This window comes from Polypterus senegalus, chromosome 8, assembly GCF_016835505.1.
Source record: "Polypterus senegalus isolate Bchr_013 chromosome 8, ASM1683550v1, whole genome shotgun sequence".
NCBI classification, from domain to species: Eukaryota; Metazoa; Chordata; class Cladistia; order Polypteriformes; family Polypteridae; genus Polypterus; species Polypterus senegalus.
Genome location: NC_053161.1, coordinates 107098054 through 107112214, shown reverse-complemented (window position 1 = coordinate 107112214; position 14161 = coordinate 107098054). Strand labels below are relative to the sequence as shown.

Below are 14161 nucleotides of genomic sequence, written 5' to 3'. Positions count from 1 at the left end.
ATACAAAGAGATCCTTAACAAATAATTATTGGTATATTATCCCTCAGTTTAAAAAGGTTTAATTTTCTTCTTAATAAAAATTTTAAGGCAGTACTTCGCCACTGCAAAGCCCGGGTATTTTGCCAGTATATTATAGTATAGTATAGTATAGTATATTATATACTATACTAGTATATTATATATATACTAATATAATACTAATATATACTATATATATAAAAAAAAGATAACTCCCGTAGCCACAATAAATGCCTTTATTGAATAGACAAACCAGGGATGAACAAGTTCCTTTCTACTGCAGCCACAGCCGCGACACACATAAAAAACATCAGTAATAACTCATAAACTTGCAATATTATTTAGGAATATCGCAACATTTTACTCACCAAAAATTCGTATTATTTGTAAATAAAACCCATCATCCTCTCTTTCCTCAAAAACAGTAAAATTACTCTGTCGTACGGATTATCCGTGCGCTTCAGTTCCATCAAAACCTCACTTTCTATCGCCATCGAAGCTAATGCTGAAAGGCGAACCCGCCCTATGGTATTTTTGGCATAAGTTTCAATTTGCTTTATGGCTGAAAATGTCTGCTCGACAGAAGCAGTGTACACAGGAATGCTCACCGCCAAATATACCAATGTGAACAGCTGCCCCATGCTCTCATTCAGATTTTTCTGATGAAGGAAGTCAAGGAGATCAGTGAGAGATTTTCCTGCAAAATCATCCATGGCATACATTAGTCAGTTCTGTTTTTAGCCGAGACAGATCAAAAACGCTCCGTGGCTCTTGTGTTAAACTGGAGAAGGCTGCATGCGTGAAATTTTTCTTGTATTCCCGAAACTTCTGGGGCTCGAGGAGCATGACAAACATCAGGTTTTCGTGGTCTTGAAATCTGGTCTGTGTCTGGCAAATAATATTGTCCAGAATCCTGCCATGGAGTTGGCCGTAGTGCACGCGACGATCTTTCGCTCGGAGCGTTTGCAGTGTGTTCAGTGGCCTCGGAGAGTTCCTCATATCGGCTTCTATCCAATCAATTGGTCTTAATACGGTGACATTGCCGTACGCCTGCTAGAGGGCCCTACTGACACCAACTCAAAATCTAATTGGTTGAAGCAACAGGTTAATCGACATTTATTCTGTGTTAGAGTGCCTCCACAACAGATTGTGAAAGCCTCTCTGCCTGGTAACAAATGATGGCTGAAATGTGATTGGTTAAATGCTTTAATACGAAACTCTGCCTCCCACGGCTATCGAGCTGCATTCTATTACAGTATATGGACAAAAATACGTTCCAGTTATGACCATTACGCATAGAATTTTAAAATGAAACCTGCCCAACTTTTGTAAGCAAGCTGTAAGGAATGAGCCTGCCAAATTTCAGCCTTCTACCTACACGGGAAGGTGGAGAATTAGTGATGAGTGAGTCAGTGAGGGCTTTGCCTTTTATTAGTATAGATATCAGAAAACCTAAAAATTATTTCATGTCCCATGCTTCTAAACAGTTCATGTCTAGAACAAGGCAAAACATACCTTGTGTTGTCAAAATGTTTTCTGTCTGCAGTCTACAAACTTCCTTCTACCCGATGCAGCCTTTGTATTGGGATCAGTGATGGCTGAAATTAGGGAGGCTACAATCAGGTTTTTGTTTTAGTGCCAAGACTGATCACCAATATTATGTTACTGATTCAGCAAATTCTGATTTTATATATATATATTTTTAATCATTTTTAAAAATGTTTACACTAAGCTCATGCATAACCAGGCAAGATGATGCCTTATGTTCTATATTAACGTATTGACTTTGACATTTTTATAATTAAACTATAGATAACAGGCGTTACCTGTTTGCTAATAAAATGAAATTCTAAAGGATTATTTTTCAGTGACTACAAAAATATTAAAGTTTCCTTTAAACATATACTACAATATGTAGGGAAAATATGTATCAACAATACATATGGCATTGAAGAAAACAAAATAATTTATGTAATTACTACAATAGTAATTTTTACCATTTGTCCAAAAATGTATATTTTTTTTCACACATTGATTCAATTAATTGATATCGGCAGTTAAGCATTACAGCTTTTTTGCTGTTAAAATATACATTTACTATATTTATACAGGTTTTTTCCCCCTAGTGCACCACATAATTCTTGAGGCATAATTATAAATAGGGATTTTATGCCATACTTGTTTCTTACCAAAAAACCTACACTCTATTACACACACACAAATAATAAACAATGTACAAACTTTAAAAAGCAGGAAAAATCACAAAATGTTCATAAGACTTTTATCAAGAAGATTGAAGGCTAACATGCTTAACATATTTACAAGTAAATTAGACAAATTTTGCTGTTAAACTAGAAAACCCTATTGTTAATAAGCAGTAATTTCAAATTCTTTTTATCTCTTCTTTTTGTAATTGAATATGTGAGCTGCTGTACAAGGTTGTTCAACATCCAATCTCAGACAAGGAGTGTTCGTTTTAATTATGGGACAAAATAAAAAGTTCTGAATTTTCCAAAGTAGCTTTTCTTGTCATTTGTTTAACTGCGTTGAATGACTCCTCCCAATCTTTTTTCCCAGTTTATTATTCCACTTTCCTTAATGAAAAAGCTAATATTCCAGTTTCACTTTGGTAATATCTGCCTTACTGCTCTCCGTTTACAGGAAGTTTGCAGTTAAAAAAAAAAAAGATGTGCAAGCTTAACTACTGTTAAGAGAGCACAACAACTAAATTACTGTAAAGCTCAGAAAAGAAGTTGCTGAAAACATCATTTTTATAGTGAAAATTGGATGATATAGATCTATGACCTGCATCACTAGTTTAAAGTAAAAAAAAAAAACAAACACATCAGCCGTGTTTCATTGGCTCTGTGTTCTTATGTTTTCAGATGTCATTGTGAAGAATACAACAATTTGTGTTAGCAATGTCAACAAAATGTACAAATAATGTGCAATGCCCCTCTCATGTGCATAGTGTACTGAATTACTGGTATGTGTTTTGAAAGTTTTTCACAGCTCACTGTCCATCATCATTTTTCACTCTCCTTTGGCTGGCATCTCCTAAATGGCACTCATGAGTGGCATTTACAAAAATACAAGGGTGTGTGCATGTGTGTGTAGAAGCAAACAAAATCTTTTAGTTTTTCTTTATCTTTAAATAGATCCATACACCACAAAAAAGGCAATTATTCATTCAATTTCAAACTGTCTGCACCATCATCACTATTAAATAGCACTTCTTGTTTGGTGGTCAATGCCTTTGGATGCAATATTTCAATAATACTACGCACATCTTATCAGTCCCTCCACACTATGGAACTTCTATTTCAATAACGCGATGCATCAGTCTCTTTGTGTAAATGAACAATGATCCATTTACTCTGCGGTAATTCATGTCCATTTCCTGATGATCCGTTTACTCTGTGTCAATTCAATGACATTTCCTAATCTCTAAAACATGCAGACTAATCAGAGAATGATGTAGCTTTATACACATGATACTTTTTCCTGACAAATATGTGAATTAAAACACCACTTACAATCATATATCCTCACCTTTGATTGGTGTAGGAAGTCAATTTAGGGTGTGACAGAGAGTCTAAAATGTCATTCTTAACAATATTATACAGGTAGTCCTTATACAAAACCAAAGTTGAACTAGATATAGCCAAACTACTCTGATAGGAGTGTAGGCCTTGGACGGTTAAGAATATATTATATTACTATTAACTAATTTTTTAGGTCTCCAATTGTTACAAATAGTAAATCAGATGCTATGGTCACATGGCTAGGGAAGAGAAGAAAATATACACGCTATCAATGAAATACAAGAGAAAACAAACCTGCAGGGGTTCCAAGGTCAAAAATCAAGCCAGCCTCCTCTAGACAGTTTACTGAAAGTAACAATAATTATTTGCCCTATTTATGATGCACCATCCTAACAACAGATACACAGTGCTAAAATTTGATAGAGTAACCAAATTCTTTACTTAACTAATATTTAACTATTCTATTAATAAACTCTGTTTCAACAAAAAAATAATAGGTTCATATCCTTTAATTTGTTATGAAAGGTGAAGGTTGGAGGAAATCAGTGTATTAGAATAACCAATAGCATAGTGGAAAAGAAACAATACAAGCAATGGTTAATGACTCTTGGAAGGCCTTTTTAATAGCTATTTATGATAGGGCCCCAGGCTAACACTTACTGTCAGTCTCTGGAGACACCATATGAAGTGCTTAAACCTCCCTGAGAGATTAGCTGTCTTTATGAGCTCTCATAACTGTGTTGTATTTCTTCAAATTATTTTCTAATGCAGCCTACTGCACTTTTTAGCGTAGCTGTGCCCCCTGCAGATTCTAACCTGCATATTTCTTCAAAGGTAAGAGTTGAAACAGCACTAAAACACAAATGTTGAGAAATCAATATAAAAGCCTGTTCCAATTAGTAAAACATGATGTCCCAATAAAAATGCAAATAAAAATCAAGTTAAAGTTAAGGAACTGTTCATACTTTCTAAATAGTTACTTTTTTCAGTTTCTTTAGAGGTTATAATGTATTTTATTACTTAGGACCTAATGCATCCTTTTGTTTTCAAGATGAAAAACACAAAGTTTGATATTGATTATATCACTAATGCACTTTTGCTAATTTAATTAGTGGTCTGGTGCCCCATGGCCTAGCGTTAGTCCAGAGTAAACTTGCTAATTCAACATTCTGTTGTCGAAACCCAAGTGTGAACAGAATCGAATTAACATATTTCTACATGCATAGTGAACCCACAGAAACCACCATATTTTTCTTAGACAAGTATTAATCAATAACAAGGACATGTAGTTTCCGATTTCTGAAAATATGCTTCTGACAATAGGTCCAGAAGCATTACGCAAACTTGTTTCCCATTTACTAAACTTAAAGTATGACACATTTTTAGTTTTAGTAACTTTTTAAAACATTAAAAAAATAAAATGGAATCAAATTGAAATAAAAAAACTTTGTCAGTTATTCATGTTTAATTCCAAACAAACATTTTCTGATTTGCATTCAAGGAAGTTATTGCAAGAAGAGAGAGGGGAAGGTTTACATCATGCGCTGAGCTGACCTAATAAAACATTCCTTAGATACAAATGTTGCATACAAACCAAAAATTGAAAGAATGCTAAATGGGCATATAACAAATGCTGAAAGAATAAAACAGGCCTTTTTGCTTCCTACGTTCATTTTACTTGGCAAATTCTATACAAGCAAAGAAAATGAAGAAATCTACAGTGCTAAAGACATTAAAAAAGTACTTATTTGCTAGAGTCTTTATTGCATGAAATGCATGAAGCAAAGCAGACAAACCATAAAAAAACAAATATCAGGATGAGGGGAGATCACGCGTTTTTGCATATGTACACATACAAATGTTCATCACCAATCCATCCTTTTATATGACAGATTTAAGTCAGTGGGGCTGGATCTTACCTAGGCAGCACTTGAAATCAAGGACCACGAAAAGAAAAAAAGAAATATGAAAAAAGAAAAGAAACTGTTTAGTCACATGCAACATAAACATCAACCACAATTTGCTGAGGGTTGGGGTGGTGTTCTACCAATAATACACATCCCTAGGTTTTGTGTGATCCTCATTATTCATCTACTGGGTGTTGCATATAGCAACCCTGATCAAGAGAGTAGTCGTTTGTGATATTCAATCTGCAACATTATACAAAATTTGGGGGAGAAAAAATGTGTCATTCTACTGAAAGCATAATTAGGCATATGCCTTAATTTGTGAACATATTTTCATACATAACTGGCCTGAGAATACATTACTGAATAACCACGATAACTTAAGATACAAGTACAAATTCTAAATTGTCTGGTAATTTAACTAATGATCTTGTGCGAGTGTCTGATGGCCCCCATAAGAACGTTTATGAAAGTATTGTGGTAAAACTTAATTAAACATGTTTTGAAAACAGCATAAAATTTTTATTTGCACACAACTTCTTTAAATTTGCAGACATATTGATTATGCTTGTTAATCTACACAATACTTTGCACTTCCCTGTTATGAAATACTACCCCCACTCCTACCAGGTACCCAGTGATGTTCCACACAACACTGCCATACACTGAATTAGGCAAGTCAGCAAAATGGATGGCTGTACTTAGCACCAAGACAAATTTGGGTTTTCAGTTTTGCTTCTATGTGGTCAAATGGATCGCTTCAATCCCCCAACTCTGAAACACCAAAAACAAGTAGAGCCCTTCCACAAATCGCATACTGCTTTACACAAAAGGGCCATAGCTACTTTCTGGCAAAGGCAGACTGCAGACCGACAAAAGCTCTTAAGATGTCTGGAGCCATTTCTCACCAAACTGTCAATGACTAGTCTTCAGGACTTCTCACACCTTGCTAATAACATCTAAGACAGCTAAAGGGCAATGATAAAAAGAAAGCAACCTTTATAGTATGTCAGCAAGTATTTCAGAGAGGAAAACCTGCTGTTGCACAGGCGAAAATACAACTCAATATATACTTTTTAATGCATAAGTAATGAACAGATATAACAGAAATTTAAATATGTCAAATTTAAGAGAACTTAGAATATGCACAAGGCCATCAACTATTTCTATGACAACTAATCTTTACTTTGTTCAATAAAACAATTACCTTCTACCATGCTAGTCTTTCCAGCTCAAACCAAAATAATTCTGAAATGCTATTTTAAAATATTTTGTCACAGAAGTTAATCTGTAAGGGTTCTATGCATTGCTAGTCTGCTTAAAAAAAAGTAACAGTTATTTAAACAAACTACTTCTACAAACCATCATTTACTGAAGCAATGCCATCCAGAATACAAGAGAATGTAATGAAAGAATGCTTTCAGTTTTAAAAGTATAATTTGAGCAGAAAATAACTGCAATGTATGTTCTGCTGGCTCACTCTTCATTTGGTTTTATTGTCTAGTTTTATAAGCTAAATAACAAAAAGCAGCATGCACCTTTTTCATCAGTTAGCAATGGATTTGGCTGCAGACAACAGACAGCTTTCCAGGCAAGGTATGACAGTGATCCTTTGAAAGAAATGCATACACTCACTGGCCACTTTATTAGGTACATCTTGCTAGTACAAGGTTGGACCCCCTTTTGCCTCCAGAACTGCTGTAACTCTAGAAAAGATTTAACAAAATGCTGGAAACATTCTTCGGGTATTTTGGTCCATATTGACATGATAGCATCACACAGTTGCCTCAGATTTGCCAGATGCACATCCATGATGCAAATCTCTCATTCTACCAAATCCAAAAAGGTGCTCTATGCGAGTACAGTGAACTCATTGTTATGTTCAAAAAACCAGTTTGAGATGATTTGAGTTTTGTAATATGGTGCGTTATCCTGCTGGAAGTAGATATCAGAAGATTTGTACACTGTGGTCATAAAGAGATGGACATGGTCAGCAACAATTCTCAAGATAGGCTGTGGCATTTAAACGATGCTCAGTTGGTTCTAAGGGGCACAAAGTGTGCCGGGGAATTTTCCCCCACACCACTACCACATGAACCATTGATACAAGGCAGGATGGAACCATGCTTTCATAATGTTAATGTGAAACTCTGACCCCACCATCCAAATGTTGCAGCAGAAATCGAGACTCATCGAATCAGGCAACATTTTTCCTATCATCTGTTATCCAATTTTGGTGAGCCTGTGTGAATTGTAGCCTCAGTTGCCTGTTCTTTGATGACAGGAGAGGGAACAAGTGTGTTGAACAAGTATACCTAATAAAGTGGCTGGTGAGTGTATTTATGTAAACAGGCTATGTGTTTCCCGATATTGGGCTCCTGTGTAAAATATGCAAAGCAGCAAGTTTGTGGTATGTTATCAAACGCAAAATCATTCTTGAAATCCTCTGTAATCACTTCAAAATCCTGTTATGAACATGAATGGAATACAATTCTCATTACCCACCATAAAGAAGGCTAGTATTCTGGGGCAAAACAACAAGTTTGGTACCTCTGAAAGCAGTCATACACTGTTTGGCTTTAACATAACTAAAGTGAAAGAAGCTGCTGGAAGTTATTTGGAGACCTACTTATAAATCATCAACCAAAGAAGGAGCAAGAGTGTCTCCAGGTAGTGACTGCACAACAAACATGGCAGGTTAGGTTAATTAAGGACTTAAATTCAACTATCCACAAACAAGTGTGGTTATGCAAGTGTGAATGCTCTCTACAAAAGACTGGCCTCGCCTTGCATGCAACTGCTCTAGTCCGTTCTAAAATTTAACAGGTTTGGTTTTCTTCTTAAAATTAAATTTTTATTTTTTTAATGCTATTTTTTTTACAAATACAGAGAAACTTAGAATATTATTACATTTTTAATTAAAGCACCGTATACTCTGGTACTTTGGAAATAGCACAAAATCTATAGGATTCAAGTGAAAAAATATCAGAATTTATTTTGGAAAGAAGTTTTAAAGGATTAAAACAGACAGCTTTAAAATGATAGTACATATCCACATGTAAAGACAGCTTTAAAATGATAGTACAAATCCTATTGTATGGTACCAAAAGTAATTGGACAATGGATTTTACAGCTGTTTCTTAGCTAAACTGAACAGGATTAATTTAACATTTGTGCTGTAACTACCATTTGGGAGAGCAAAAATAATCTGGTAATGCAAGTACAATTAGCAATCTTCAGATTAGGATATCAAGTCCCACGCAAATCACAAAGCGAAAGCATTTCTAGATCTCAAAAACAAAACTTTGGTACATCACTAAGAATGGTAGCACCAGCAAACTCACTTATATCAAACAATATACTGTAATAGACCATGAAGAACAAATGAAAAATAAAAGCTCCTCAATATGATATATCTATGGAAAAGACTAGATTTGAAATTTTGAAATATCACAGAGGATTCATTAGACATGCAAATAACTAGCAAGCAAAAATAACAGCATGACAATGCTAGGTATTTTAGCCAGCTATAAAAAAGCATTTACAACTCTTCAAAGTCTCATAAGGAGACAATACAAAAATCATCCTAATGATTACAGAATTTTGTGTTTGGGCTTTTTATATTATGTGTTTTATAATACCCACCTTAAAAAAGGGTGGTACACATTGCTATAATTAATCTATTAAAAATCTGAAATGTATGGAAAATAACATTATGTCTGATAGTTAAAAGTAAGGACCATAAATTTGCCACAAGCTCTGATTTCCATAAATAAAAATAAAATTTGGGTCCAGAACCCTTAATAATGTTTTTTTCCTTCCTTTTAGAATGAACTATATACGCACTTTACAGTTTTAAAAAATGTAGAGTGAAAGGTACTTGGCAAGTCAGATCTAGACCAGTAGGTGTTGGTTACTGTAGTTCAACTACTGCCTCCAACCCACTGTGTGAATCTTAGTAGGACTTTTACCAACCTATGTTCCAACTGTAAAAAAGGAAAAAACAGTTGTACTAGGAATCTGTACTTATAAAGTGTCATGGAATGGTGTTCATTAAACAACAGCATATATATATATATATATATATATATATATATATATATATTTTTTTTTTAAATTAAATACAATTAGTTCCCAAAAGGCAATATAAGGTGGTAACTGACTGGGAAGTCAGTTCAAATATTAACACACTCTTTCATAGTTTTTCATATATATTCAACAAACACAACACTTAATGAGGAAACAGAAAAAACATTTTATAGTAAAATTTATCGAAAAAAAAACATGATTATCTTTAAAAACGGATGCCTACATTATTTTGGAATATTCCATAGTTTTTTAATAATATTTTTTACAGAAACCTAAAAAGATTCCGGTTACTGTTCCACAGCCTTAAAAATAATTGGAAATAAAACATTATCATTATTATTTTGGGAGACCTTCTAAAGCTGTGAAGTATTTTATGATAAGAGGAACGAGTAAAGCAAATATCTGGCTTGAAGTATCTGGTTAATCTTGAATGGCCTGAGAAATCGCAGGGCATGTGCACACGCTCCTCTACTAAACGTGGATTCCTCGAGCTCACCAGTAAGACATGCAAATAAATAAATAAATAAAATAGATTTACGTCTTTGTACACCGTGCACTAGGCGACTTAAGTACACCACATGTTAAATGCCACCCATACTGTTTTATTTAAATACCTCAATACGCTGCCATACAGACAAGCGTAAACACGCCGCAGAGATCTGCATTGCAGGGCCAAGAAAGCGAAGAACACCTCTCTATACATTATTTGCATATTTAGTTTTTAATAGACTGTGCTCAAAGAGTATGGGATTTATCCGTCTACCATGCAACCCCGCACAACAATGCTTCGGCGATTATAATTGCTAAAGTGCGCAGAACGGGCTGCTTCATCCGATTGGCAATAACATTCATCTTTACCGTGACACCTTCTGTAGTCGGGAACTCCACGTTCAAACTGTCAAACACGATCAGCTTTTTTTTGGTTTCGTCTCTATGCTTCTTTCAAGTCACAAATTAACGTGTTTGTAACGTAGTGTATGCATATTTAACTCCGATCCCTGTTCACTTTAACCGATAAACCGCCGCACAGATGCAATCAATAATAATATTAAAAAGAAAAAAAAAACTTTTACCGCCCACCCCCTCCCCTCTTCAGCACGATCACTGGGGTGGTCAAAAAACTGGGCGGATACAGCACTATTGGAAAGCAAATTTGAAACACTTACCTAACCATGCAAAATCGGGAAACCATATAAAATCCAGCTTGCTTGTCTAAAGTAGTTAATTTCCTGTTTCACTATCTTTTTCAGCAAACGCTTTTATAAATCCTTTTTAGTGAACAAATCAGAAGCAACAGCATGATGGAAAAAACAGGAGGAGGTGGGCGAGAAAAATGCAAAGAAAGGAGCAGTTACTTAGTAGTGTGTGTGACTGTGGAAACCTCACCGATCACAGATGATAAATAATGCTTGTGTGAGAGTGACTGGTAGAGGGCGTTACTCGGACTACCTAGGCACGAGATTACAAAATCACACATAACTAAAAATATCCCTCCTTCTTTGAGCAACTTTTTTACGCGTGTCGCTTGCGCGCAGCTCAGGGCTTGAAGGGCAAACGTGACGTCTAAATCGTTCGTCTTAAATAATGGGGGTTGGGAGGGGTCTTTATTGAATGGGCTTGTGGCATAAAAAAAAGCCCGTGTTATTAAAAAAAATGACATACAATTGGATAACTAAAACAGTGTAACTAACAAAGATTAAATAACTGATTCTTAATGCAAATCTCACCCATTTACTTTCCACGCCGTGCCGACAATAACATTACGGATAATCCGCAGCTACTGCTATACCAAACAGAGCAGATCTGCGACACCACAGTGCAGTAGCGATACAGCCTTAAATAGGTTCTATAAATACTCGCACGCCACTTAGTCTGACGTCACATTCGAATATGTGTTTCATTGGTTGTTTTTAGCGTCGCGCCGGCCATTGCTTAAGGCATGATGACGCTGCAGGTCAGCGTATCCCTAACAGAGGTTTCGTTTTGTTAAAAAAGCAATAGGGAGAATCTACAGAAACCTGTCTGAACGTGGCAGCATCAGAGGTATGGAACGCCATTTGGGTCATAAATCTTTCGGTGTGTACGCCTTATGTCGTTACACATAAGCATAACCATATTGTCCAATCAGAACTCGAAGAAAGTTTGAGTGTCGTTATGTCGCCGTTGACATTTCATCGGTACTTAGTGTGTAACCTGAAATGACACTCTGTTCCCCCCATTAGTTCGATTGTACAATTTTAACTTCACAAAACATACATGTGAAAATCCCATATCGTTTATTTATTTTAAAGTTGGCATTTGTTAAGTACATTTTTGCGTTAAAATGCGGCCAACGGCTAATGCTGCAGTGACAGTATTTATTTTCGTTTTCAAAACCTAATATTAAAGGTAATTCAGTTGTTTGTTTACAGATAATGTCAGTTAACATTCTTTCTTTCTTTCTTTATACATTTTCAAAGCAAAAGGGCGAAAACGTAAGATTATTTTAACCATTAGCAGTATTATTTGCCCGTCTTTAATGTTTGGTATCTGATTAAAAAGGATAACCACCCATGCAAGAATTAATATCTTACAATATATGTGAAAAAATATGTTGACATATGTTTCATTATAATGTGAAATATATATATAGTTCAAATATATATTTTTAAGATTATATTTAAAATATATACTGAAGCATATATTTCACTTAATATGTTGTAGCAAACACGTTTCCAGATGCACTGTGTATAAGATATGATATATACAATTTGCAATGAGTCCCAGTGCATATGCTGATACGGCTCCTTGCCGCATCCACCACACGATGAACACCTTAATTGGGACCCAAGTTCAGCAGTGCAACAGGTGACTCCTCAGCATCACACTGGAACAGTGTGTTTTTTTTTTGTTTGTTTTTTTAAATGTTGGCCAGAGTGCCAACACTCCACCAACCCCCCAGGATTTCTGTGCAAGTTTGAGGACCTGCTTGTAGGGCTGGATGCAGATTAATGTTATACCCAAGATAAAGTAATTGCAGGTTAAGGGCCTTGCTCAATGGCCTAATGACAGATTATTAATTTATTTGGCTCATCTTTTATGTGGAAACAAATTAAACCCAGTCTTCTCAATTAACTTCCTGTAACTAACTTAAAGTAGTTCAATTAAGTAGCTGTGTCAATATATAGCTGCACTTAATTTAATGCTGAAACAATTTTGTATACTATCTTTGATTCTCATAAAAAACATACTCATTCCTAACTATGCAGTAAGTAACACAAATTAGTACATAAGAACAATTGATTCTGTAAAGGGATACAGCAGGAGTGTTGGTTTCAGTTGGTAGATTCTAGAACCCTCTCCACCTATTTCAGCATTGCGGGGGCCAGAGGCTGTCTCACCAGGATTGGGTAAAAGGCTGAAAGCAGAACTGCCTAGGACTGTAGTCCATCATAGGGACCACTCTCACACACACAACCCATATTCACACACAGTCATGATTCATAATCGGCAATTAACATAACCTAAACAAAAATAAAGTTCCATAATTAATTCATTCTTTGCTTGATAATGTCTGACTATTGTAATTTTCATGAAATGGGAGTTGCAAAGCTATTCATATCATGCTATTTACAGCAAATGTTAGGACTAGATTTTCAAAGTCCCAAACTGGGACACTTGTTTAGCATGTATGCCCATAAATAAAACCCATCCCCATTTGCCTGCTTTATCTCATCATTATCTGAGAGGGATCAGGGCACTTGGAAAAATCAGTTTCACAAATTAACACATATGATTCCACACAGTGCTTGAAATGGAAACAAATAAATGGCAATACTCTCTTTTTGTCTGCTTCTTGGTCCTTCTCACATTGCTGAACAAATTTAACACAAGTTCTTAATCAAGCTTTCCCTCTCTGAAATTGTGACAATATTATATTTGTATTACATCAAAGAGGATGGGTTAGTGGGTATGTGGGGGTCCCCCTAGGAGTTTCATGTCTGCCATTCTAAACATATTGTGATGATATTTGTTTCAGTCGAGCAGTGTTTTATTAGATGTCCACCCTGTTAAAACTGGGACATTTTAATGTTTTTCCGTTATTTTAGAGACACATACTATAGTCTGAAATTGGGATGCCTGGTCACCCTAGTATATTATAGTGAAAGAAACAGTTCATTCATATCTAAATAACTAACCTTTTTGTTTTCCTCACTTCCATTTTATACTTTTACAGCTAGGAAGATCAATTAACTCTGTGTTTTTCAACCTTGCTGGTGTTGCAAACCCACTTTTTACACTAGAAATATCTTTGTGACCCACCGATCGCGCAGGATCATCAGAACTTCTCCCACTTAGTGAATTGAGCACGATTGTCAGAGCAGGGATTTCCCTGATTGGTAAATTGAGCATGATCATAAGAGCAAGAGGGGGATCTGGCAAGATTGTCAGCAACTGACCAGCACCTACTACAATTATGAACAATAGCAATTCATGACCAAGTGCTTGGGAAACACTGATTTAACTTACCTCTTATGACTTAAACTATTAAGTTAAGTGAGATGGTGATGTGCTGGTTCTCCTTTGGTTGTGCTCAAGCCACTGGAAAAAAAAGCTGAAACA

At 35.5% G+C, this 14161-nt stretch overlaps 1 protein-coding gene across 4 annotated transcripts in view; it reads right to left on the bottom strand.

The window, feature by feature from the left end:
• The window catches only part of LOC120534191 (GTPase KRas), an 87483-nt gene extending 76088 nt beyond the window's left edge, over positions 1–11395 (bottom strand). The window contains exon 1 of one of the 4 annotated variants that reach the window (XM_039761558.1): positions 11287–11395. The gene's annotated coding sequence lies outside the window, so the exon portion shown is untranslated. Of the gene's footprint in view, positions 1–10417; positions 10587–10725; positions 11116–11286 lie in introns of those variants that run through there. The other 3 variants (XM_039761557.1, XM_039761560.1, XM_039761559.1) reach the window with 3 other exon arrangements.
• Positions 11396–14161: the final 2766 nt, after the last annotated feature.